At 38.8% G+C, this 25,158-nt stretch overlaps 1 protein-coding gene across 2 annotated transcripts in view; it reads left to right on the forward strand.

Moving 5' to 3' along the window:
• The window catches only part of CTNNA2 (catenin alpha 2), a 1,110,979-nt gene that overhangs the window by 229,163 nt on the left and 856,658 nt on the right, over positions 1–25,158 (forward strand). The gene's annotated exons all lie outside the window — the stretch shown is intronic.

Consider the following 25,158-nt stretch of genomic DNA (forward strand, 5'->3'; position numbering starts at 1 on the left):
AGATGATTGTTTGTAAAGCTCGTTCAAATAGTGGTTTTAATGTTAAAATGCAATATTTCAGGAAAATCGCTCACTCACTTCATTTTCGTTTGAATTTCTTCTTTTTTAAAATTTGTTTTGTTTGTTTGTTTGCTTATTTGCTTTGTTTTCATAGTACAGGAGATTGAACATTGAGCCTGACAAATGCTAATGGAACACTACCAGGGACATCTATCCCTACTCTTGCTCCATTTGCAATTCACCTGTTTGCAGGAAAATACTTAAAGCAGCCATCTGATCCCAGGATGCATAAAAGAAATCTCCCTGCATTAGCACATGAAGAAATTTGATCATCCAGGGCTTCCTGAGCATGCTGTCTGTAATTCAATCAAACAATACATTTGACATAACATTGTGACTAACAGGAGGATGCGGTTTCCAAGATGAAGCCTGCACTCTCATGTTTCCTTAATTATGATCTATGTCAGTAACTTGATATAAGGCAGGCTGTCTTCATTAGGTCTGGACCATTCTGCAGGGAAGATTTTAGTGAGCATGCTTCTAAATTAGACTGCTTTTAGTAAGAAAAATAAATGATGCAGGAGAGAAATATTCCTCAAACCATTCTGCATCCTGCTAAGTGCTTGCTAATGCAAAGTCCCAGAGGACCACAGTCTGGCTCAGCATACAGTCAATACAGTAATTTATGGAGAAGCCACCCAGCTTTGCAGGTCTGAGCAGAAGTCTTTGTGTTTGGAGGCTCAACATGGGCTTCCAGATAAAATAAGAAAGAAGCTGACAGATAGGAAAGGAGGGATGATGTTATGGAGTTGGAAGGGAAACTTGCCTCCTTTGAAGTCCCTGACAATGCATGTTTAATTTCCTGTTCCCTCAGTTAAACTGAAAAAAAAAAAGTTATTTCTCCCAAATCAACAGTCCTTCCGCTGGGACTGGTGGCATTTTCATATGCTGTGCTTTAGAGCGTTCATAGAGCTGTGCTTAAATGATGATCTTTGTCTCAATTTTCCAGTGCCTTCGTTGCTACTGGAGCAGTGCCAATGGCATGCAGTTATGCTGAACATGAAAACATACAGACAGCCTTAACTATCTGAAGTACTGTAATCATCAGCCTGCGGTGCCACTCCTGGCTTCTGTACATGGGCACTTCAGGTCTAACTCAGCTGCTCATGTTAGGGTGATGAGTGCTTTACCAACTGAGCTAACCCCCAAGCATCCTTCACTACTTTTAAAAATTAATTATTATGTTTTGAATAATGAGTATGTGGGGGGTATGCGTATATGGCTGCAGGTTGCTGTGGAAGTCAGGCAGGGCATCATATCCGCTGGAGTTCCAGTTACAGAAGACTGTGAGCCACATGAACTTGATGCTGGAAATTAAACTCAGGTTCTCTGCAGGATCAGCGGGCACTCTTAGTCACTGAGGCATCTTTCCAGCCTCCCATCATCATCTTTTTAAGGCAACAAAAATATCTAGTAGTATTGCCATTCAAAAAACCCTCAAAGCATGTTCTGTATTAGATTGTGATGTTGTTTGTTGCTCATTGTAGTAATTCTATTAGAGAGCCCCAGTGTGGATTCATAGGGGAGCATTTAAGGGACGAAAGGTCAGAGGTATTAAATATTTACATTTATTAGAATGTGATATTTGTTACAGGCAGAAGGGAGAGGAATTAATTGGTTTATTTCCAATCACAGGCTTTATGAACTTACTGCTTGGGTAATTTCTTAAATGTCACAATTAAAAATACTGACCTATTTATCTATGGGCTTTCATTGAAATGGTAGCAGACATCTCTAATGTCACCTAATAAATTTAAAATAATGGCCTTTAAGTCATAAATCCGGAATGTGTCAACACTAGAGTTCCCCCTCTCAAGCTCAGGGCTCCAAATTGCCAGGAATGCTGTTCTTCATAGCCTAGCCTCCTAGAGCTACAACGTGATGTGTCTGTGTCCTTCCGTAAAGATAGAGCAAGGGCCTCACCATGCACTGGTCTGTGATTCTCTGAACTGGCCCTCTTTCTTTTCTGATTTTAATTTCTCATCTAAGAAATAAAAATTCTAAATTGTTCTTTAATATTTCCTAAAGTTTTTGTCTGTTTCATGTGTGTGTGCAGGTGCACGCACATGTGAGTGTGTGTGTGAATGTGTGTGTGTGTGTGTGTGTGTGTGTGTGTGTGTGTGTGTGTGGTGTGTTTCAATCCCAGCAGGGCTGCCCATGTAAGTATAGAGACCAGAACACATCCACAGTTGTTGTTCCACAGAAGATATATTCTTTGTTTATTTGGATCTTTCTTTCTTTCTTTCTTTTTTCCTTTTTTTTTTTTTTTTTAAAATAAAACACCTCCCAGACCTGGAACTTGCTGAAGAGGCTAGGCTACCTGGCCAGGGGGTGTTAGAGATTTTTTTTTACAGAATTTAGGGATTAAACTCTGATCCTTGTGCCTGCAAAACATGAATTGTACTGACTGAGCCATCTCCCCGTCCACCTTCTTTACTTTTAAAGATCTGGGGTCTAGCTGAACCATATCCTGTATAAGTTTCTTATTCATAGAGTGTTAAAAGAATTGCCACATTAATAATCTGTAAGCTAGGTGGCCACACAAAGTATATCCCCATGGAATCAGAAAGACGAAAGACACAGATTCCTTGGGGGTTCTGTAGCACTTAGAGATACTGGAGGTGGGGGAGAATTTCCCAGTGGTTCAGAACACTGCACTTGCCCCTGCTTCCTCAACAAATCATTTTGAGGTCAGATGACCATGATGAGAGTTTGTAGGCATCTGGATCTGAAGCTTGAGGCCCCAGAAGATAACCAAGATGGTGAGGTTGTCACCTTGTTGGGATGAGATGGGATGATAGATGTGAGAGATTCCCAACTACCACGACGGGCCAGGGCCAGGGTCTGTTTTAGTGAGCCCTAGTGACTCCAGCAGAAAGATGGGTCAGAAGGTCTGTAAGAGACCAGTTTTAGCCTGGAGGAGACTATCCATAAAGGCACATTCTTTAATGATGAAGACCACAGCTACATTTCTCATGATTCTTGGTTAGGAAGAAAGCTCTGGATAAGTGATTCCCAGGACACTTGTTGCCTTCTTAGTGAAATATGGTAGTAAGCGCGTTCATTCTGATTACAAGCAGCTGGCTACAGGAAGCTATGTATTACCTATGGCTTTAGTTGGATGGATTTTTGGATGGGTAAGGGAAAAGGGTGAAAGACCATAGACCCTGTACTCCAAGAAGTGGAGGGACTGTCTAACAATATGGCCCTTGGTAGAGAGAAGTTTGTCAAGGATGTGGATCTAGAGAAGTCCTTCTCTGCTGCCAGACATCCTTATTGACTGAAGACCATCCCCAGCCACTCATCCATTAAAGAAGTCATCTCTGGGTTGATGACCCATACTGTGAGTCTCAAGAAAGCAGTCAGCAAGATTGTATGATCCATAACAGGAAGCCCTGGGTATGTGAATTAACTATAAATATTTTGTGACAAGAGGAATCCTAAACTCTCCAGGACAAGTAGCCAGATTCATGTGATTTTCATCTGGTAGGAGGTCAGGGGCAGAAATGCCATCTTCTTCCCTATGGGGTCAGCAAATACTAGCACTCAGTCCCAGAGTGAGATTCACAACTACTGTAAGGATACAGAAGGGACCTGCCAGTCTACTAAAAGCCACAAAGACAAGGAAATCCTCCAAATAATATAAATGTGAGAGTCCTGTACAATGTGGGGACAGTCAAGGAGGGTAAGTAGAGGAGATCCTCCAAAAGACAAAAATGGAGATCATGACAGATATTTTGAACTAGTCATTGCTTACAATTACAAAGACCACAAGATATGGGGATCAGTGAGGTTGATTAGATCATTGCTGGGCAGATATCTTTGGGGAAATATTTTCTGTGATGTTATCAGGCAATTGCGCCATGAAACCTTCTTTTCTAGCTTGCAGACATTATTTAGTTTTAGGGTTAGACTTTTAATTGCTTGATTGGTTGGTTTGTTTTGGTTAGGGTTAGTTTTGGTTTTGGTGCAGTTAGGGTTGATAGTGAATCAAAATCGATTCTGACAATGTTCATATTTCTTTCCCGAATCAAAATGCTGTCTGCATGTGCATATGAAACATCTAGGCTGCAACACTCACAGAATGTTCTTTTCTGCTTTGTGCTGTTCCTGATGACAAGAAATGCTGCCCTCTGCCCTTACTCTCCTATTCTTTATCCTCTTGTCAGATCACTCACAGACTTCCAAATCTACACACGGGCATGCCTCGCTGTCTCATAGATAGAGCTCTGTGCTCGGTGACCCAGAATGACAGCTGAGTCACACCCCACCTGGGATCTCAAAGATGTCAGTTTGCCTTGACCTCCAGGAAACAGCCAATGTGTAGCAACAAAAGTTCTTACGTGGAAAATTCTTGTTATCATCATGTGGGCACCAACAGCAGTTTTTCAGCTTTCACTTCCAGCCTCTGCCCTCTACTGGTGGATGATACACACCTGAGTAACTATCTCTAAGGGAGATGAAGATGAACAGGTGGAGGCAGTTCAGGCTTTACCTGAGATGCCTTGCTATTCCCTCACTATCATGTAAGTCCTGTCTTTTTCTCAGGACTGTAACCATTCCTGATATTTCCTCTCTTATCTTTATTATAAGTCCCCGAAATGCAATAGAACTGGAAGGATTATTTTATTCTTGTATTAAAAACTACAAATGACTTGCTTCCCCTGTAAAGTAAAATTTAATAAAGGAAAAATTAAGACAATTTGTTAAGCCCTGTGGATAAATTGTTATGAAGGATCAATCAGGATATAGGTTGTCCTCTGCAAAGTTACTACTGTTCTCAATGTGAAGCTAGAGACAAGAAAAAAGACACCGGAAAAGCTTCAGTCAGCATGAGGAGAAAATAAGGGTAGCTCCCTGGGGAGAGGCCTCAGCTTTTTTCATTTGAGCATTAAGAATAGACCATCACGTTATGTGGGAGTCTGCCCGATGACAATATGTGGTTACCACATGATTTGTATTAGTTTTGTTTCCATTTCTGAGTGAAATGCCCCCTTCTTTTTTTTAAATCAAGTATGCTGGAGATTAAAAATGAAAATTCATCAAGCACCCTGGTACTTAAAGATAAAGATGAAAAGTTATAATACACAGTTTGAAGGGCAATGTATTGGCTTCCTTCTTTTTTTCCAGTGGGGTATAGTTAAAATTGGCGTTTCTCACATTTGTCTAGGTTTGTAGTGACTTGATTGAAATAAATGCAGTCACTGGAACACTAGAGAGTCCTCTTCTTTGTCCTCATGTGGAGCTTTCATGAAAAATATACAATCTGAAATTCAGTTTTCTGAATTTAATAATCATCCTTCATCTAATTCTAGTGGTATTTAATTACTCAAATTGCACACACCAATAGAATTTTATGTTGTCATTTCTAAATTTGAAATGAGTATGTCTTATTTGAAGAATAGCAACCCACAATAGTGGAGACTTCAGGGATAAGGGTAAATGTTTTTATGATGAGACAATACTTAATTAGAAGAATCAGAACTCACATGTTGCTGTCTCAGGAATCCAGGGTGTTATGCCATTTCTTTGTATGCAGAAGTAACTCAGCTATTTGACATTTGGGGGATTAACAGTGCAGATTAAAAGTTGGTCCCCTCCAGTTTTTTATATTGTTATTTATCAACTCTATATGTAACATTTTAGTCTTTTTAAAAAGTACTCATTGATTTGTAGTTCTCCCTGTGAAAAATGAAGTTATAAGCTCCACCTGTCTTTTCAGGTATAAAATGATATATCTATGTGGTTATATATCTTTCCTGTTTTGCTGAATATTTCAGACTTATGTTCATCTTGCACAGACCCTGATATTTTTCTTTCATGAAGGAGCAATTGGTTTGAATTTATTGCACACTTTCATCCCAACTCCTTTCACTGCAGCTTTTCTTCCATCGCCTTTCCATTCAGAAAATAACAGTTTGAGTGCTTATGACTTGTGTGAATTCTTTTACCCTGACTATCAACATTGTTGGTTTATATCCCATCTCTCTATTTTATTTCAGAGGGCATTGAAAGGTGAAGGGTAGAGTACGCATGAAAAACATTACTTGTTATTTTCATATCTTTTTCTAAAATTTCTAGATAGTAAGATTATTCTTATCTCTGAAGTGCTCATCTTTACACTTACAGTCACACAGTAATTTCATCTATCTGCTTTGTAGCAAAGTCTCAGCCACAGACTCCTATGATTTTTATCATAAAAGGAATTGGAAGGTCGTCCTGTGTGCTGAGGTTCTGAATCTGAGGAACCTGCACTCTCTAAATGGCTCAAGGAAAGCAGGCTATGATGTCACAATTCAACTTTGGTATTATTTAATATGAATACCAAACACACAAAGGCTTTGTTCAAAAGATTGGGTCATCTATGTGGTGTATGCAATTCATTATGACTGGAGATAAGGAAACATTGCCTCAAAAGAGTGGTGACAGAATAGTGGACCATTGACATCCTTGGGGAGATGCAGTTGTACAGGAAGCTTGCATCTTAGGTTGTTTTACAGAGGCCCTGCAGAAGGAGCAGGGACCTTGTGACTTCCTCCACTAAACCCCACATCACTATGCAGAAAGGAAAGCCCAAAGATGATGTTTTTCTAAAAATCAAAATTAATGGAACAACTTAGAGCCAATTTGAATTAGCAATATCTGGGAATTCCTTTGATTTAGTGATCAAGAGTTCATTTTAGAGGATATTACCCTCCAAACTTAAAGATAATATAGTAGTTTGATTTTACTTATTTTAACAGTATGCTTCCTGTTATATCAAAGCTCTGAGCTAAAAATCAATATATTAGTAATCAAAGATCATTCAAGCAACACATTATGTATTTATATTAGCACTAGGTGTGTACAGAGGATTCTAAGGCATGCAAGTACACAGACTGAAATCTAGTAATGTGAAAAAGAAGCTAAAATAATAGTGTTGAAAATTATGTACAATGCAAAAATGCAAAAAAGAGATGAAATTGGTAATGAAGCAGCTGGAGAAATAGTGATTTATAATAAAAAACACACAGTAAGAAGCAAAAACTTTACAGAGTATGGTAGGATCTTCCGTCAAAACAATTTTAGTTCCTTCCTCTGTCGCTGTAAGGTTCACTCTCCAGCCTTCTATACAGCTGGGTCAGATCCTGGACATGGCGTGTGCAATTTTCCGCTTCCTTCTTCCCTGTTGAACGATGGATGATGAGAGTTCCGTGAGAACCACAGTTGCAAAGGGCATAAGGTCAATGTACTGCTTCTACTCCTCACCCTCACACTTGTCCTCCTTACTGCTATCTGACTGAGGCGTTGTGTTATATCTCCACCTTATCCCCAGGAAACAAAACTGTAAAATTACATCTGTGTGGGGAGCAGATGTGGTCCTGAGTGCATGTGTATTGTTGAAATGTACACAGCCATGTCAAGGAGCCCACATTCATGGGAGTAGCAAAGCTTTCCCCAGGGGAGGTTCAGAGAAGTGCTGAAGCCTTCCTCTTGGCCAAGTATGATTGCTTACAGAGGATTAACCAGTGTGTGCAAAACTGATCACTTAGAGCTTCTTCCTCCTAGGTGACTACAATCTGAGAGTGCTCCTGGTCCGAGGCCTCCTACTGAGATGGGTTAATGGAGCTTTCTTGTTCTTTAGATGGAAAAAAAAAAATGAATGCGCTAAGGTTTTAGGTTGCTGCCCTCCTTCAGAGTGAGCACACCAAGCCTGATCCCAGCCCTTGTGGACATACGTCTGGGTGTCTGTCCTTTTATTGTCACCCTGGTTAGGTCAGCCCTTGAAGTGGTTCAGAGAACAGCATATCTTTACGTGTGTGTGTGTGTGTGTGTGTGTGTGTGTGTGTGTGTGTGTAACTTTTTTTTCTTTCTTTGTGAGTCTACTTAATTGCAGCAAAGGTCAAGTCCCTGAAGCTCACACAACATCTGAGATCATGTTCCATAAACTATGGAAATAAGGGGCTTGCCATGACAGCTGTTTCCAGAACTTTGGGATGAAGATTTTCAAAGTTTGGGTTTGTTTTCTCAGCTTCTTTTTCCCTTATAATAAAACCAGAATATGATCCCAGGAGTGTGATCGCCTTTTACCTCTCAGTCTAATGAGGAGGGAGGTCATAAAAACAAGTTAAAGCTTGTGGGTCAGAGTTAACTTCCTTTTATTGTCCTTTTAAAGAACACCAATATGTCCTTAGTTTATCTTTACAAACATCTTTATGCATAATGTGGTTCAAATAGAATGAGGTAGTATATGTGAAAGAGCCCATTTGATGCTCATTTGGAACTGTTGCTTTCTGTAATGTCAGCAAATCCCCTACCAGGCAATATGCTTCTGCCATCAAGAAATGAGTCTGCTTCTCTTCTCCTTTAGTCTGGACATTCAGAGCAACAGACCTGAATGTAGTTTTCACCAAGTCTTGAAGCCACCTTGTTGTTGTTGTTGTTATAGTTGTTGTCATCGTTGTTGTTGTTACTTGGGGTAAGTGAAACATGAAGACTGTCTGAGAGATCAGAGAAGGACATGAAGATACTCTAACTCAACCCCAGCCTGAGTCAACACCAGTACCAATTTCTAAACATCAGTGAGGCCATGAGCATCTGGATGACTCGGTAGACATGACAGTTCAGTGTCAATTCCCCTGTCACCATGTTCTAAGTTGTTGTTTTAAGCCATGGAATCCGGGAGCATGTTTGTTGTTAACAGTGGCGGTTGGTTCCTTAGTTAGTTCGTTAGATACACAGTATTTGTTTTGGAAACAGAATCTCAGGGGTCCAAAGGTAATCTAAAATTGACAGTACAGCCAAGAATGGCCTTGACTTTCTGGTCCTCTTGTCTCCATGTCATAAGTGCTATAACTGCAGGCACATAGCAACTGTGTCAGGATATTACTGCTGTTTGAACCCAGCCTGAATGCTAGGCAAGCACTCATGCAACCGACCTACATCTTCAGCCCTGATTTTAATTTTAGTTCAGCAAGAGTTAACTGTTATATCCTTCCTGGCATTGCTGCCCAGGCATGGAAGAACACAGTGACGTGGCTGTGCCCTAGGCATTAGTATGATAAAGTAGCATGACAGATGGTACAACCAACTATATATTTCAGTTTTGCATATACAAAAAAGCAAGCTACTAAATTATTTTTCAAAGGAATAAAAAAGGAAACTTCAGCATATTAAAACTTTTTTTCCAGCAGATTATTTTTGTGTTGTCCTCTCTCTAATACAATCTATTAACCAAGGGGTAGATTTTAAGCCTTAGTACTGTGGAAATATTTTTTTTCTCTTTCACTTAGCCATGTATAACTTTAAAAGATGAGTAGCCCACATGCTGGGTTGCCTTAATGACACTGAGGGTCAAGCTTATCTCTAATGAATATTTCATAGACATCCATTTAGGGCTGTCTTTAGTACTCCTGGACTCATCTGGCTTGAGATCTGCTTGGGACGGCACAGTGTTCCTAACAATATCATCAGCTGCTGACACATGGGGAGTGTTGGGTTTCTCCCATTTGGTATGGCTGACATAGCACAAATGGTCATCGGAAAGAGGTTTCTATAGAAAACATCTACAGCCCCAAGACTTAGTATATTCTGTTTTCAAGGTCCTGCACACTGATGGCACTGTGGCTATAGAACTTGTAGTTAAATGGCCATTTCAAATTTCCTTTTTATATTTCCTTATGTTTTTACTTTTTGTGCCTATGTAACATGTATATATGAATCACCAGTGTGGACACAGGTCAAAGGACAACTTAGAGTTCCACCATGTGGTTCTTGGGTGTTGAACTTGGGTTTAGCTGGCTGGCTAGTTGGCAGGCACATTTACCCACTGAGTCATCTTATTAACAATACTTCGGATTTTCATTTTCATATTGCTTTTAATGTTTTCATGACCATGCTGTCGTTTTATAGCAATCTACTTAAAATATTTGTTTTATTTTGGCATCACTAGAATTGGAATTCCATTTCAAAAAAAATCTTCATCTAAAAGTGGGCAAGTACAGAGGGCTGTAGGCTTGGGGACTTAAGGAGGATATAACTAAATTCTTACTTTTAAAAATAATGAACATGTGGGCTTGAGAGATGCCTCAGTGATTAATAGTATGCACTGTTTTGCAGAAGACTAGAGTTTGGTTCTAATCATCCATGCTAAACAGCTCACAGTTATCCGCACACAGCTCCAGCTCCATTGAATCCGATGCACTCTTATGACCGCTATAGGAACTGCCCTTGTGTATACTACCTACAGACATATACACTCATAGACACATAATCAAAAATAATGTAAATCTTTTAAAATACAATAAGCATGAAGGCCCACTGAAAGTAAGCTGTGAGATAGAGTGGGTACAGAATTCTTGGACATGAGGTTATTTTTCAAGGCTTTCAAAAAAATGAAACTGATGTTTCCACTGCTCTTATCTTTTTCTTTGACCTTCAGTCTTTCAATTAGCCTTTGTGTAACATATGGCTGCTGCTGTGCAACCACCCCACCCCTACCCCCAGCCAATGTTGAATGCCACGACAGAAAGTTAGGAGTAACTTTCATTCTCATTGTGACCCCCAAATTTTCGAAAAATATATATATTGAGTAAATACTATCTTGTGCTATGAAAAGTAAGAAAGCATCAGAGGCTGTAGGCTGAGGGAGAACTCATCAAAGTAGACATCTGGCCATATAGTTCATTAACACTAGGTAGGCTAATGTTCTGTGATTGCCTTTTTCTCCAGTCAACTCCAGATGTGGAGAATGGGTTTATTTGAAGAGATAGTTATTTTGACTTAGACTAAAGATGATCAATAAACTTGCATTTACCAGAAATTTCAAACTGTGGCACCTTCAAACAACTGGTCATTGTGCACTTGTCTTTACTTGGATAAGTGACTTTGTAGAACCACCTTTTTCCCTACCAGGTTATGTAAGGGCTAGAACAAAGTTTCTGTTTAGCTTGATGCATACATTTCTGAGTTTGTTTATTATCTGAGTGCTTAAAGAGATTCTTCCACACTCATACATTTTGGGCAGCTTTTAAAAAAATGAATAATGAGTAGCCAGGTTAGAAAAATAAATAAGAGACATAATATTTTTCTTGGTGAAGTGGTAAGGATACCACCAAAGTTATTTCCATGGCTATGGGTACACAATAGTTTTGTAATAATTAAGGGCTTTTAGAGTTATATTGTTCTAAAAGCTTCATAGAAATTCTGAGAAGTCAAGTACATAATAGTCAGGAATAAACTACCATATAAGACAAATGCAATCTCTTAGACAATTAAGAGATAGTAAAGCTGTTAACAACTCAGTTGGGAGAGAATCATTATCCAATATATCTTTTCATTCAGGAATTCAAGTCTACATAAGAAAGCATAATTCCATAATCCCAGCTAAATATCTCACTGCCTCTGCTTTGCTGATCATATTTCAAAGGCACTGAGATGGTGGCATCCCATTTTTGTAATAGTATCATATACTTTTTAATTGAGAACAGATGGCTGAATTATACTCTACAGATAATATATTTCCTAATTATGCATCCTAGGAGATAAAAAAAATCTTAGCTTAATCTTCAACCCCTTTAGTTATTTGAGCCAAAGCCACATGGAGTCTGTTAAGGAGCTTAGTCACATTGGTACAATTTTAATTGTTTTTTTTTTCTTCCATAGAAGCTAAGGACATTTTGTGTGATTAGCTCTCTATAAATAATGAAAGTTATCCTTGGAGTTAAATCTGATGTTTATTTTTTCAGGTTAATATGACTGAGTTTCTGAAATCTACCTGGGCTCCATCTGGGATTAAGCAAACTTGTGAACCACTGGCTGAGCTGCCTTATCTATGCTCTGTTCTTGATGCTACAGCTGAGCCAAATTTGTTCACAGTGATATGTGCCACTTAAATAAGACATAGATACGGTTATGTATTTTTGAGTGTGTGTGTGTGTGTGTGTGTGTGTGTGTGTGTGTGTGTGTGTGCAGGTATGTGTGTGTTCATAACTATCTCAGTACTAGCAAAACTTTACTTTTTTTAAAGAGATATTAATAATGCAATATTTGCAGGACATAAGAAATAGGTTTGTTGCATACATGATTATATACCATGACCATTTACAATGTTAAAAGATGCTGTGGGCTAGCCCCTGCTATGGCCAGGCCCCACAGAGGAGAAAAGTAGTCAGTGAAGGAGGAATGAGTCAGGCATGGGGGCAGTCAGAATGCTTCTTTGTGTACACAGAACTCAGTAGGTAAGAATAGGTGCATGTTGTTTCAAAACATAGATCATTGCAATTTTGTCTTGGAACATGTGTTTTAACTTTCTCTTGGTCATAAGTTTAGTCATCATCGATAAATCATTAAAGAGCAAAATTATCTTTTGGAATAATTTTCCCTCATCAACCCAACAAACAAACTTTTAAGAACCTAGAGGCATATTTTGCCAAAGCAATGAGATAGCCCATTCTGATGCTGATAGCTCTTGCAGTTTCAAGGGTAGAAGGAAAACCTCCAAGCCTGTCTGGGCAGACTGTCATGTCCCAAGAGGTGTGTTATCAACTTTTAATGGTCAGAGTGCTAATTGTCATCAGGCCCAAGAAAAATCTTTAGGCCAATGCTGCTACAGATATTATTTAATTTCTGGCATAACAAAGTGTATATATTTTATATATTTGTAGAATATATATATATATGTCCAATCTTAGGTGTTCTTTTGTTCTTTGGTCATATGACACAACAGTGGTCCTGCATAAGCTAACTTTTCTAAGAAAAGGGGGCTCTTAGTACTTCATTCCTTAATCATTTATCCACGACATTCTTTATCCATCAGTAGTAGGAAGATGGTCTTAATTTGATCTCAGTCGTCTTCTCTAGCCCCCGAATCTTGCTTATCCTTTAAAGTTAACTTTGTTCTGATTATCTTGTTTCTGAGTAAGTGCAAAGTCAGATGTTCCAAGAGGATCTTGGAGTCAGAGCTTCATAAGTAGGTCTCTGGTGTCTTTATTTGAGTCATAACTTCCAGGATATAAGAAAGACCTTCAAGTAAGGACAGAAAAAGACATCTCCCTGAAAGCAGGAGCAGTGCCATATTCAAGGCTTTTTTGGGGAAGCTTACAAGCAGTACTTCTGGGAGAAACCATCAACAATTCATAAGATATTTTCAGTCAATCCAATATTACCAAATTGTACAATATTACAAGCCTCTCAAGCATCCAACACACGGAGCTCAAGACCAAAAGTAGAAGACTACATCACGACGTTTGCATCATTTGGTTCAGCTTTGCTTGATCTTTGCAAAGCAGCTGTGCTGGCTTTATGACTTTTACTGTTTCTATTACCTATGGCTATGCCAAAAAAAAAATACTTTTTTATCATTAGACGTAACATCGAAACACACACAAATCAGATGAGGAGGAAATAGATCATTGTGAGTTAATTGAGGATCCGTTGGAATCTGAAAATGGCTGAACTTTATGTGTCCCACCTGGAAACTGATGTCATGTGAGAATATAAACCAATGACTTCTCTATAGAAGATAAGTTTCGGTATACTTGTCTCTTAGGCTGTATTGGGCACCACGTGTGTTTGTTGAATGCTGTGTTTTTATTTATTTTCCCTACCAAATTATGAGTAAGAGACTGTCATTATTCATGACTTATATACTTGACTAGGAAATAGGAGAGATGGCACAGTGGTTAAAATTGCATACCAGTTTTATAGAGTACTTAAGTTTGGGTTCCAACATCCAGGTCAGGCAGCTTACAATTGCCTATAACTCTAGCTCTACAGAACGCAATGCTCTCTTTTTTCTCCATAAGTACCTGTTCTCTCTCTGTCTCTGTTTCTCTCTCTCTCTATGTCACACACACACACACATACACATACACACACACACACACACACACACACACACACACACACACACAATTTTGAGCAATAAAATCAAACCTTTTATTTAAAAAGTGAATGAGAAAGTTAGAACTTAGAGAACAGTGATTGACAGAAGTCATAGATTAATAATGATTAACATAAGGAGTTCTTCTGAAGAAGGAAGACCCACCAAGACACGGCACTGCTCTTTGTACAGTACAGTGATTGCTTCGTTTCTTATCTGTGCAGAACATTTGATGGCCTAGCATAAAACATGGGGTGTGAGACATGTTTCCAAAACTACAGTAAAAGAAAAGAACCAGAATTATTGAGTCCTGAGAAGCTAGCCTGATGTCTCCCCTTAAGTGAATGTAAGAAGTATGCCTTCATTTCTAACTCAGTACTGATCCAAGTGAGGTCATGATACACAGCTCTCTGCAAAGAAGAAATGGCCAGAGAGCCCAACCCTGCCCCCACCCTGAGTTGGAAATGCATTCTACTTCTGTGCATGCTTTTCAGAAACAATAACAAAATTCAATGATTTCTGTAAACCAAGGAACCTGGGCTTCCTGCCCTGTATGAATCAGAACAACGGGTGTCACCCTACCAACAGTAGCTTTTCAAAAATCAATTTGCATTATATTGTCTTATCACTAAATACTTTTCCTGTCAAGAGTCTAGTATTTCCAGCTCAAGCTCTCAGTATATCAGTTACATTTCTGAATATTCTGGTGTATCTGTGTAGAATTCCCAAGAAAAATACTGTACTCATAAATCAACAATGTGTGTCTGCATGTGTGTGTATTTCTTATATATGCACAGATATATTTAATTCTTTAAATTTACATGTTAATATTTTATTTATGGGATTTGCATTCAATATTGATATATGGAATTATATTACATAATTCTTGTGCTTCTTTCTTAGTCAGTGATATTTGCCACTCAAATAAGACCTAGATAAAGTTGTAGATTGATGAATGTATATTTATATGTGAATATGTGTTTTCATTTGTAAGTGACCTGTCTCAGCACTAGCAAAATTATACTTCTATAAAGAAATACAAGTAATTAATGTTTACAGAAGAGTAGAGGTAAATGAGATGATAATTATACTATAACCACTTACAAAGATCTAAACCATTCTTACCTATAAAACAAGTGACAGGATTGGCCCCAATTGCAGTAGTTAGATTTTTAATTCCAACACAGGTTGTTGTGTTAAGATAGGTATTATATAGTAGCCTGTATGTACTTTATTTTGTATGTATGTTGGTATGAAAATATGCCTGAAATTATATTTTCATTTGTTTGAATTATAATTTGAATGATTTTTTCCAGAATGGGGAAACAATCCTGCACTTGTACCTGTTCCTTAGGAACAAAATTTCTCAAATGACTTTGGCAACATATGGGCTGGATGGGAATCTGTTGGGTTGTTCAGGATTGATAGCCAACTAGGGCTTTGCAGGAGCCCATTTCCATTGAAAGGTTCTTACCAGGAAGGCATAGTCAGGGCTGGCTGTACAAACATTCAGCCAGCATGGCTATACAGTGGGAGGGGTAGATATCCTGAGACCAATTTGGAGTCTGTCTACAGTCTGTAAGGGAATAAGGTACTATTAAATTCAATCATTTAATCCACAATTACTTGTTACTTCTTTCCTGTGTGGTCCATTTCTACATGCGGTCACTCAGTATATGTCCTGTAAACCATGGTGTCACCCTACACTCTGAAATTTAGGCAGTTATTTTAGTGGCAGGGAGTTTTAACATATTGCATTTGTCTGATGCTTTCACATCTATCTGCTATTATCTTGGGCATGTTGTGTAGAGTGGGCAATGATCTAATTGCAGTAATGCACAGATGTTGGCTTGAACACCCTTACCTAGTGGCTCCAAGACCTACTGGAATGTAGCTGAAAGACTCATAGAGCTCTAACTGGTGATTTTTAAAGCCCCAGTGTAGGACTCAAAAATACATCTCAGCTTCTGTAGAAAACCATGGCCTCTTACCCCATATGAATGTATATAGAGAATCCAAGGTACACTCAAACACATAGCAGGCAACATCATGCGAATAATTCATATCTAGGCTTGTTTCTTAAATGGCCCAAGGAGAAGTCTTTCCCCTGGATTCAGATCCAAATAAGTTGCTATGAGTTACATTAAATCCTTAGGATTACTAACCCAAGAGGTGTCTTCTTTTTACATCAAGGTGATAATGAACACAAGAGACACGCTCTAATTAATTTTTTTTCCTGTAACTATATCTGTAGAAGTCTTCAAACATACTATTTCACTAATCTCCAGGGGACATTTTCAAGATAGTAACTTCATTCTCATTTATTTCTCAAGAACAAAGTTATAAATATATTTAACATTTTAATTACGTTATTTAGTTGTTAATGTATGTACAAGCAAGGTCAGAGGATAATGTAGAGGTGTCAGTTTTCTCCTTATATGAATTGGGACCTTGGGATAGAATTTAGGCTTAGTGGCAGGCCCCTTTGCCTGGTGACTTCTGTAAATGAATTTTTTTTTTTTTTATAAACAGAAATGTGATGAAGTTCTCCTAGTCATTATTCTTCACATGAGCTACATGGTGATGATGGTAAATGGCTTCTTTTTACAACCTGGTGCCACTTTCTGTCATTTGGGAGAGAAAACAAAAAACAAAAAACAAAAAAACAAAAACAAAAAAAAAATACCTGGTAATCACTTTATGTAGTAGTCAAATTGGAATTAAACAGAGAAAAAATTTTATCAGCTTTCCATATAAATCAAATTTAAAACTATGAAGAACTGATTATAATTTTAAAGAGAACCATATACATTAGGCCTGGCGAGGTGTCTCAGTGGTCATGAGCTCTTGCGGGGGAGTCCATTTCAGTTCCCAGCACCCACTTGAAGGAGAGCATGAGTGCCTCTCAGTCCAGCCTCCAGTGGCACATCACCCTCTTCTGGCATCTGTGGGTACTACACACAGGTGCCATGCACTCATATATAAATCATGTTTTTAAAAAAATAATTCAAAATACAATTTAAAGTCTACATAAGAAACACAAAATACTCTATTGTTGATTCTATATTATTTTAATGAGAGTCTCAATATAACCATAATTCCATCGCCAAAATTTCTTCTTCCACTACTCTGTTTAATTTAAATGGCAAATCTGCTTTCACATTTGTCCATGGATTTATTGTGCTTGAAGTGAAATGACAAATTATTTTGTGGTATAGTGGCTTAATTGCCTGCCAAATTTCTGAACTTTTTTGGTGTGTGTGTACTGCATTCCCTTTGCCTCATTTTATATGTAAAATGAATAAGTGCTCTTTGGAAGAGCTTAGATAATTTTAAGGTCGGCTTCCTGCCTTCCTTAAAGTGTACATTCAAATCCAAACATTTTTTTTCTTTTCACTTTGCAGGAAAAAAAATCTCTGTTCTCCCACAAATTCAAAATAGGCATACTGGCTGCCGTCCTTCTTGGGCAGGCTGCCTAAGTACTTAATTGTCCAATCTCTACATGAGAATCATTTTGCCCTACAGAGCAATGAAGCTGCCTCTATGGTAGCAGGGAGCAGCTGTCAAAGGCATAAGCTCTGCTACCCTGCAGGCTGGGGTCTGGCACAGAAAAAGATGCCTCTCTATTTCGAGGAAGGGAAGAAAGGTAGTCTACAGCCAGTGGCACTTTTACTTTTTTTTTTTTTTTTTTTTTTTTTTTACAAACTTGGCTTTGCCTCCATTTGCCCTGTCTGTCATGCACATCATTTTTTTCTTATCTCTGGCATGCTCTGGCCACTGATCTTCACAGGGTTAGTCTTTTTGTCTTGTGATAAGTGTCTCTTTCACTGTCATAGATAATCCCCCAATTGCTGGCTATTGTGCTCTGTAATTTTCAGTGTCAAGTCAACTGTCATCTAGAACATCCCCTTAAATATTCAAGACCGATCTCAATATCCCTCTGTAAACACACCCTGATGGAGATTTGTGAAGATGTTGAGGGAGAGAGAAGAGCTTAGAGAAAACTAGGGAGTGTAGAATGGGCAATGACTAGAAACCCTGTGCCAAGGAGTTCCCAGGGACAGAATCACAGGCCCATAGAGCTTTCTAGTTAATTTGATTTGGTCACATGACCTTTGCAAATCTGCCAATTGCAAGAAATAATTGGACATGCACGGCCAGCTTGGCAGGGTTCTGCTACTGTGTCTGCTTAAGATGTAAAGTCTCTACTAGGGTTATGTTCATGTGGCCCCTCAGAAAACCTCTTACACTGTCCTGGTGAGGTTTATTTTCTCTACACTTCTCTGGCCTTCCTTTACACTGTACCTTGGACAGTGTGGCACAAACTTCGGTACAGCTTCCCTGTTCATAAGCCTTCAGCAGCATGAGGTGAAGAGCAGCTTGCTGCACCCCCTCTCTCAAGTCTCAACACGTGTCATCATCACCTCTTGCATCTGATGACCGCTGCCCTACTGGTCTTGGCACTTCAGACCTCCGCTCGCTTCCCTCTCTTTTCTCCATGACGTCTTCTATTCCTCAGGAACTCAAAGCTATCACTAAGGAGAATATTAAGATTCAGAGACAAATGAGAACACCCAAGACCTTTCTAAAACTGGGGGAGTCTGCATACTGATCAGAACAATAATCCCTCCCTTGTCCTGTTACCTTGTGTGTGTTCTCACTGTGTAGCTTGTGAACAGACAGGGTCCCTCTGAACACAGATATGCCTTTGCAATAGCATCCGGAGTCCAATGGTCAAGACAAGAAGACTGTGGTCTCTCCTGGCATGCTTTCTCTAAGAGTTAACGGTTACCAGAACACAGGGTGCCCTTTACATTTTTTTTTTTTTTTTTTTTTTTTTTTTTTTTTGGTTCTTGCAAATAAAATAGGCTAAAAAGAGACTTTGAAGTTAACTTGAGAATGATTTTTTTGGAATCTGACAAGAAAAAAAATAGGACAAAGAAACTGTCAATCATTTCAGAAGGCTCTAGGAGAAGGAAGCTCAAGAAGAAGGGTGGTAGTTAAGATTTTCTGAATTACTCTTTTTAAAATAATTTATTCAGATTACATCCAATTGTTATCCACTCATTTGTATCTTCCCATTCCCCCTCCCTCCTCTTTCATCCTATTCACCTCCCCTAGGTCTGTGACAGAAGGGGGCCTCCTCCCAAACCAAATAATCACAGCCTATCAGGTCTCATCCAGATAGCCTGCTTCCTCTTCCTCTGAGTGCTGCCAAGCCTCCCCACCAAGGAGAAGTGGTCAAATAGGGAGCACCAGAGTTCATGTACATTTCTCCCCAAGACTCACCTTTTCAACTGCACCCTAGGGAGAAGTCAAACTCAAAATGTCTAAAACTAAATTTCTGCCTCCACAACTCAAACCTTCTCTTGTAATTGTCAGCACACCTCTGATTTCTCAGGCAGGAATTAGACTCATTCTTGGCTCTTTGCTTCAATAACTCACTACATTACTACCTTTGATGTTGCTGTGTTAGCAACATAGCATGATTTTAAGCAATATAAGAAAATATATTTGGCTTATGGGTCCCAAAGTCTAGATGCTCATAATGTCAGGAACAGCATGGTGGCGGGATCAAGAAGCAGAGACTTCACCTCTCAGTGCACACAGTATAGAGAATAAACCGGAAGAGGGACAAGGCATTTTCAAAGACTTTCTCCAGTGAAGTACTTTCTCCTTCAATGATGCTACTCTGAATGTTCTTTCTTCTGCTTCCCAAGTGCTGGTACTTCAGATAGCCCAAACTAAATCCTTTACTATGTTCCAGCTCTACCTCTTTGATGTGCCACCTTCTCCCCTACTCTAGGTAAGTAAAGCCTCAGTAATATTATCTATGTTTCACACAGTTCATGTCCCTTCTGCTTAGAAGCCTCTACTGCTTTGCTCTGCAGAGCACAGTCTTCTTTTCCTTTATGAACAACAAAAACAACTTTCCTATGATTTTCCTATCACTCTGTGTCCAATCGTTGTGTACAATGTTTTGAGTAATTCACAGGGATAATTTTACTTGTATAGTACTTCAGTGTTATGAGTATCATAAAGATTGCTTTTGTTAATAAAAACATGGGACAAGACAATGAATTGAATAAAAATCATAAGATATGAGGATGGTTAAAATTAAGAACATCTTTCTTTTGTGTTGGCCTCATATACTAGTTGTCAATAGTACCGGAACAAACAAAAGAGTCATTCATTATTAAAGTACACAATTGAATTGAAAATTTCAGGAACTAGGAAGAGACTTAAAGAGAAGCACCTGCCCCCAAAACTGGAGATTTCAGTCTGCCTGACTCACTGTAATACAGAATTCTCCTTGACTTCTTCCAAGAAAGCAACGGGAAGTAATCTAATGAAATTGTTTTGTTTTGTGGCTCTCACTTTGCAAAACCCACAACTGATGCTTTGAGAGAGCCCTCATTATATCCTGTAAGTTAGAGGCTACCCAAATTATTTATTGCAACTAAAAGCCGATTTGATCTATGACTACATTTGTGTATTTCTGCCTTTTGACAGAACAAATGAAAATGCATTGCAAAGAATATAATCTGTTTGAGGATCAGGTGAATACAAAGGAAAACGGTGATTGTTTTGCAGCCTGGATGATTAAAAGGATGATTCATGGAGGTTGCTGTACAGATTTTGGACATAGTTTTATATCAAGTAGTCAAAATGAGGTTTCAGTCATGGTGAAGAATACACTGTCAAGAATATCAGTGGTGGGATGGGAGATAATGTCAAAGCATGTTTAAAAGATTAGATCTGATAGGTTGTTGAGTGTATAAAGAAAGGTAGCTATTCCTTGCTGAGAAAGGAACAGGCTGAGAAAGACTTCTGAAGGAAGGTATGGTTAAATCCATGTGGTGACCATGGATTTAGGGGTTAGATGCTGAGAAACGGAATGACATTAACACAAAAGGAGTCCAGTTAGAGAACATTTTGTTTCCTGTAATACAGATTAATTAATTAATGTAATACAATGACCATTATAATTACACCTAACATTTATTATTTATTATGGATCAGCACTATTGTAAAATATGCATTTCTCCTTTCATTTCACTGTCCTCAGCTTTAATGCCACAGGTGGCATAAATTCACATAGAAGATCTTAGGGGTACAGTTCAAACCCAAGCCTAATTCAAGGGCATGTTGCTAGCCTGTGAACATGAAATAGTTTACAGGAACAATTTTAGCATTCAGATTTACAGTACTCATTTCACAAAGTAGCCTGAGGCTGTTCGCACCCAAATACAGTTTACAGCGAGGCCATGTACAGCCGAAGCCTTGGAGTGTGACTTGCAAGGTAGCAATGCCTGGTGCTGAGGTGTGCACTTGCTTAACCTTCCATGCTGCCCAGTCCAGATTTCCTTACAGTGATTATCACAGCTTTTATTTTTACCTATAATTAATCTTGTACAATTTGAGAAGATGCTGGACTGACTAAGAGATCACAGTTCTTGTTGCTTGGTTTTGCAAAATAAGAAGAACACTTTTCCTGAAACTCTTCAGAATCTCAACTTCTGAAACAAAATTGTTGACATTTAGCAGTGTTGATTCTAAAAATTTAGCAGAATGAAATACTTATCAAATCCAAAGATCCTTATCAATGATAAGATGTGTAAAGTATAGTTATTTTGCCATATTTATGTGTTACAATGCCTTGGCAACTTGATAACTTCCCATAGCTTCTGAAATGCTAGTAGGTCCTAGGAAGGTCTCAGGGAAAGGCCTTTATTATTCACAGCATAGCCAGCAGTTGGAGCTTTATATTCCTCCTGAAATGTGGACTGTGTGTATGTGTACGGTGTTGTGTGGAATGAATGCATGCCCAGAATTTATGACATCCCAGGTTTTAAACCTCAATGCCACATGAATAAGTCAGCTGATCAACTAATGAAATTATCAAACAGTGAAAACACTTTAGAAACACATGCTTAGAAATTTGCTTTTCTCCATGATATCCTAAATGGACTTGTAAAACTAGGGGGCGATAAATTTGATGAATATTAAAATGTTGAATCTGTTGTCTTTAAATAACACCAAAATGTATGTTTTCCAAGTTGAATTAAGGCCAATGAAATTTGTTTATGAAAATAAATTAAAAGCAACCACGATTCGAAAAGCTTCATGTTTCCAAAATAAAACACTTATATCATAGTATACTAAAGTAGAATGACCATATGTATATGTATATTTATGTAAGAGTTGTTCAGCATTATATTCACCTGCTTTACATACAAATGATGTTAATACGGTGATTTTTATGGCAGATTGAGAACCACAATTTAAAATAAGAAAAACAAAAATAGCGTATACTTTGCTATTTACAATGTCTTGCTTCAGAAAGTATATTGTTTCTTTGTAGTCTTAGGGGGGAAACCACATTAATTATTTTGTCTTTTCAGTGAAATAAATCTTTTCTTCAAGTCTCCATGTCCTCAGGAGAAACACCTCTTTCTAAGGATCCTGAATACTTGAACAGTCATCTTTTGTTGTGAGAATAAGGAGCCTAGCATGCCTTGACACTGAGTATAAATTACTTAGTTTTCTCCTGGTGGAAAAAAAAATAACTGGCAGAAGCAACTTGAGGAAGGAAGGGGGTTTGAGTGCACTGTCCATAGTGGTGGGGAATCATGACCTCAAGGCAGGAAGGTAGCTGATCACAGTGCATCTGAGCTCAGGAAGGAGAGCCGAGCACTGGTTTTCACCTCATTTTCTTTCTTTTCACTCACCAGAACAATAGCCCATGGAATGGCACCACCTACACTTACAATAGGCCTTCCACTTTTATTTAATCCAATTTAGAAACCCTCCCAAAGATTTGTCTGGAATTTTGTGCTAAATGATCTAGATTATGTTAAAGGGGACAGTCAGTACTAGCTAGCACACAATGCATATTTTAGCATCCAGGATTCACTTTGGTACCACCGGAGAAAGAATCCTAAATGCACAGTGCTGTTTCCTGTTTATATTATTATTATGATGTGTGAGATGCTTGAAGCATATAAAGGCTCCTTCTCAATACTTCACAAGTAGAAGTGGACCTTTTGAAGCAGAAAGAAATTTAGGAATAAAATCTTTGTGCAACATAAAAAAAAGTTTTGGATGGTATCACTCATTTGAGAAGAATTTTAAGTAGATCCAAACTATTGCCAGGTGAGTGAAGAATTTCTTTTTTTTTTTCTTAATGTATTTTTAATTTATATAGTTACTTTACATCATGATCATAGCCCCCTCCCTCCTCTCAGTTCTTCCCTCCCATCCTTGCCTCCCACTCCCCTCCCCTTGTTCTCAGAAAACGGGAGGCCCCTCTTACCAACCCACCCCAATAGATCAAGTCACATCAGGACTGAGCTCACCCTCATCTACCCAGGCCAGGCAAGGCAGCTCAGTTAGCACAAAGTGATCAAAAGTAGGCAACAGAGTCCATATCATAGACAGCACCTGTTCAGCTTACTAAGGGATCACATGAAGATCAAACTGCCTACCAGTTACTTATATGTAGGGGTCCTAATTCCAGCCCATGCAAGCTCTACAGTTGCTGCTCCCATCTCTGTAAGCTCCATGGTTCTAGGCTAGTTGACTCTGTTGGTCTTCCTGCAGCACTGTCCAGGATCTTTCTATCCTTCCCTCCCACTCTTCCACAGGGTTCCCAGAGTTCTTCCTACTGCTTGACTGTCAGTCTCAGTATCTGATTCAATCAGCTGTTGAGGAGTGGCTCTCAGAGAATGGTTAAGTTGTGAACAATTTCTCTTTTATTATTGTTATAACTTATTCACATTACATCCCTATTGTTATCCCCTTGCTCTTGCTCTTATCTTCCTGTCACCACCCTCCCTCCCTCTTCCACCCTATTCCCCTGCCGTAGATGTCTGACCAAAGGGGACCTCCTCCCACACCATACGACCAGAAATACTTCCCTTTTCACTACAAGACCAAGAACAAACAGAAACAAAAATCTAGGGAAGAAACTTGGGAAGAATGCATGGCCACAGTGGGGCCCGATACACAGACTGTGCAGAATCAGTGGTGTCAGGGACCAGGCACACAGGGGACAGGTTTGATGGATGGGTCCAGTGTATATAGGTAGACCTCTGGCAGAAATTCAGTTCCAAGCCCAGAAAAATGTGCTCAACTGGGAAGACAATCTGAAAAACTTAAGAGATGGCTAAAGTGAGATTAGAGTGTGTTACTACGAGTGCAAATTCAGAATTTTTCTCTACATGCTAGAAGCACATAATGAAAGCAAGCTTAACTGCTTCATCTGGAGTTCAGAATGAGCTCTGTAAGACACAGGCTAAGGGAAGGAAGAAACAGACACGATTCCTGAGGTTTATAGTCTAGTTGGACCAGGAACTGGTCACTTTCTACAGGATTTGCACAGCCTCTCAAAGCAGGATCTCTTCTCTTCCCATAGTTTTCCAATCACAACATATCAAAAGTGTGAAGAATTGCCAATGTAAGTGATTAGTACTAGAGTGGGGAGAGATGGGCTTTTCACCAATGACCCCCACTCCCCACACATGCACAATTTTGGATAAAGTGAAAGGAGAAGGTGCTTAAGAGTCTTGTGTGGAAATCCCAGTGAAATCTGGAGGAGATGCAGCGGGATGTGTTGTTTACCTCAGCAAATCCTGGCTCGGTGATCTCCTAAGGCTGATAAAATCCATCTTTGTTTTGTTTAAATGGAAAACTTACCCTGTTAGAAAGAAGCTCATCTTGCCAGGAAAAGTTATTGTTTCTGGTTTTCTTGTATTTAAATTTCAGGATTTACAGAGAGAATTCAGAATACGTTATTGGCCACAGTTCATGTGGGAGTCTAGCTATCCAGTGGGCCTCTGGAGGATTTTTCTGTCTCTACCTCCCATCTCCACATAAAAGTTCTGGAATTATTGTCACATGTGTCCCCATGTCTGACTTTTATGTTTTTTTCAGATCAGAAGTCATCAGGTTTTCATCATAAACATTTGTCTAAAGAACCATCTTCTAAAATCACACAAAATTAGATTCTTTTTAAAATGTAAAATGCAATACAGGAGCTGATATGCTAGGTGAATGACACCCTTATAATATACAAATTTCACAATAAAACATTTTTAAATAGTCCAAGTAGAAAGAAGAGTGAGTTACCATGAGACACAGAGAAATGAGTGACTAAACCTGGAAGACCCCAGTGTCCCTGACCGAAAATCACATGAACACTGAAATCTCTAACATGAACTACAGGGGGAAAGAAT

The sequence above is a fragment of the Acomys minous genome (genome assembly GCF_964271855.1).
Source record: "Acomys minous genome assembly, chromosome: 17".
Lineage (NCBI taxonomy): Eukaryota > Metazoa > Chordata > Mammalia > Rodentia > Muridae > Acomys > Acomys minous.